The following is a 3,765-nucleotide window of genomic DNA, read 5'->3' on the forward strand; positions in this document are numbered from 1 at the left end:
CCAAGCCAAGTGTTTATTATAAATGCAGTTGTAATCATACTAATTACCACATATAGAGCACTTAGCATGCTTCAGGTATGAGGCTAAATCCTTTAATTACATCATTTTTATTTATTCTTTTATAAAACTCCTAGCAAGCAAATATTTATGCTTTAAAAATGAAAAAGCACAGGATCATAACAATTAAGTAACCAGAGATTGCACAATTCCCTATGACATCACAATTTCATCCTTCATGCCCTTGGTGTTCTCTGGCTAATACTTTGAAGACCTATATGGCACTGAAATCCTCAAATAGAAATAGGTTTATTAGGTCTTTTGTCTGGGCCATCAACATGCCATCCAGACTGAGGAAGACCTGGAAACTTCGGGGCCACATGAGCCACAGCCACAGCTGCATTGGCAAGCACCGGAAGCACCCTGGAGGCCGCGGTAGTGCTGGTGGTATGCATCACCACAGGATCAACTTAGACAAATACCACCCAGGTTATGCTGGGAAAGTTGGTAAGAGGCATTATCACTTAAAAAGGAAACAAAGCTTCTGCCCAACGGTCAACCTTGACAAATTGTGGACTTAGGTCAGTGAGCAGACACTGGTGAATGCTGCTAAAAACAAGACTAGGGCTGCTCCCATCATTGATATGGTGCAATGGGCTACTACAAAGTTCTGGGCAAGGGAAAGCTCCCAAAGCAGCCTGTCATCGTGAAGTCCAAATTCTTCAGCAGAAGAGCTGAGGAGAAGATTAAGGTTGTTGAGGGGGCCTGTGTCCTGGTGGCTTGAAGCCACATGGAGGGAGGTTCATTAAATCTGAGTACCTTTAAAAAAAAAAAAAAAAAGTTTATTAAAACAACATTCTGTAAAGGGGGTTGTCTTTACTGCCTATTTTTATCCATTTGAGGCCCAGGAATCTCACCTTTTATAGCCTATTAGTTTCTCTCACTCTAAATGTCTATTTCTAAACATTTCTACTTTGTTGTACTTTGTTGAAAACAACAACAAAGACTGGATCCACACTATGGAATGAAACTGTTGATCCACAATCAGTTGATCAAGCAAAATGATTTAGCAAACCACAAATGGAATCTGTTATGCTTCTTATTTTCACTTCTAGTCTTCCCAAGCCATTAGGAAGTATAGATGAGAAAAAATGTCTCTGCTTTCAACCTGTTCATCTTTCTCTTCCCTTGTTGCCCAGATTCTGTGGATCTCCTTTTGTATGGCTTATATACTTCTGGTCCCAGACCAGTCCCGGGATGAGATTGTATTCCATGTGGACCTACAATAATAACTGGAGATGCTCTCAATCTCTGTCTGGAGTCACACAAAAATCACTTGAAGTAGTGAATCTTTATCAATGGCACACCTTCACTGTCTCCACAGAAATGCCTGTTACTGATTAATTAATCCCTACCACTTCACCTGAACTGGCTTCCCCCTGGGACCTTTAACCTGTGTTTTCAAACTTCTTCCTGGCAGCCAACTGTAGGAGTGATGTGTTGTGGTTCCAGCTTTCTCCAAGGAAGATTAACTTCCTGACAGAGGTCCAACTTAAAAATCCCTCCTTCACTGGTCAAATTCTGGGTACCATAGTACCTCTACTGAAGACAAGTGCTCAGATTTGTAGCTTCTAAATCACTTTCCTCACTACCTCCTGGGTTTCCCTTCTTGGTTCACCATAGGCTCTGACTTTAAATATTCCTGAAGATGGCATAAGATTTAAATCCAATCAAAATGTTAGAAAACCTCCTTAAACCTTGTTAACTACAAAATAAGAAAGAAGACAAGCAGGAGGAGAAGGAAGAAGGCAAGCAGAAGGGCAAAAAGAAGAAGGAAAAAGAGAGGAAGTTATACTCAACAGAGAAATGCAAACATCAGGAATCAGAGTGAAATGTGATCCCAACAGCATTTGAACTCTGCCCCTACCTTGACAGCCCAGGCATAGTTCCAAAGTCATCTCTCTATCAGGTCAGCGCCTCCAACATCCATCCTGCCTTGAGGATCCCTCTATCCACCCACCAGCCCAAATCTCCCAACTGCCATAAATAGACTCAAGCCCAACATCTGAGCCTAAAGGCACAGCAGCATAACATTTAAAATCTCTGTCATTCAGAGCCTCACTTAGGCATTCAGACGAAAAAATATCAAATTGGAAGCTTTTCAATCATAATTTAATCCAGGCATGCTCATATTTAAAGAGATTAAAATTATCCAATTGATTTTGCTTGAGATTTTTAACAACAAAATTAGAAAGTAGAAAGAAATGTAGGGTATAAATATTAGAAAACAAAATCATCCCTATTTACAGTTGATATGATTGTACACCTGGAAATCCTAAGAGAATCCACTGGAAAATAAATAGAAATGAAGTGGAGTATAAAGTTAATACAGAGTAACCAACAGTCATCCTACATCCAACAACAGCCATATGCCAAGTTAATGGAAGAGATAATCCTGTATACAAGAGCAGCAAAGAATATTAAATATCTGGAAATAAACCTAACAAGAAATGTGCAAAATCCATATGAGAAAGACCCTGAAATAATCCCAAAAGACACAAAAGTAGCCGGGCACGGTGGCTCACACCTGTAATCCCAGCACTTTGGGAGGCCAACGCGGGCGGAACACAATGTCAAGAGATTAAGACCATCCTGACCAACGTGGTGAACCCAGTCCCTGCTAAAAAATTTTTTTAAAATCCAGGTATCTGGGCATGGTGGCGCATGCTTATAGTCCCAGCTACACGGGAGGCTGAGGCAGAAGAATCACTTGAACCGGGAGGCAGAGGTTGCAGTGATCCAAGATTGCACCACTGTATGCCAGCCTGGTGTCAGCAAGATTCCATCTCAAAAAAAAACACATAAAAGTAGACCTAAAAAATAGATATACCATGTTCTTGGAAAGTAACTCTCAGCATTATACATACATCAATTACCCTAATTAATCTATAAATTTACTATAATGCTCATAAAATTCCAATAGATATTTTGAAATAGACAAGCTGGTTCTAAAGGTATACAAGGAAAAATGAAGAATAACCAGAAATCTCTTTTTTTATTGTACTTTAGTTTCTGAGGTACATGTGCAGATCATGCAGGATTGTTGCATAGGTACAAATATGGCAATGTGGTTTGCTGCCTCCATCCCCCGTCACCAACATCTGGCATTTCTCCCATGGTATTCCTCCCCGACCTTCGCACCCCACCCCCCACTGTCCCTCCCTTGCCCCCCACAACAGACCCCAGTGTGTGATACTCCCCTCCCTGTATCCATGTGCTCTCATTGTTCATCACCTGCCTATGACTGAGAACATGCAGTGTTTGATTTTCTGTTCTTGTGTCAGTTTTCTGAGAATGATGATTTCCAGATTCATCCATGTCCCTACAAAGGAAACAAACGCATCATTTTTTATGGCTGCATAGTATTCCATGGTGTATATGTGACACATTTTCCCTGTCCACTCTATCATCGATGGGCATGTGGGTTGGTTCCAGGTCTTTGCTATTGTAAACAGAGCTGCAACGAATATTCATGTGCACGTGTCCTTATAGTAGAACGATTTATACTCCTTTGGATATATACCCAGTAAGGGGATTGCTGGGTCAAATGGAATTTCTATTTCTAGGTCCTTGAGGAATCGCCACACTGTCTTCCACAATAGTTGAACTAATTTACACTCCCACCAACAGTGTAAAAGTGTTCCTATTTCTCCACATCCCCTCCAGCATCTGTTGTCTAGATTTTTTAATGATTGCCATTCTAACTGG

General features: G+C 40.8%; 1 pseudogene; it reads left to right on the forward strand.

The window, feature by feature from the left end:
* The first annotated feature begins 294 nt into the window (after positions 1–294).
* Positions 295–837, forward strand: LOC116547401 (annotated as a pseudogene).
* Positions 838–3,765: the final 2,928 nt, after the last annotated feature.

The sequence above is a fragment of the Sapajus apella genome, unplaced genomic scaffold, assembly GCF_009761245.1.
Source record: "Sapajus apella isolate SASKATOON/1434 unplaced genomic scaffold, GSC_monkey_1.0 scaffold2990, whole genome shotgun sequence".
NCBI lineage: Eukaryota > Metazoa > Chordata > Mammalia > Primates > Cebidae > Sapajus > Sapajus apella.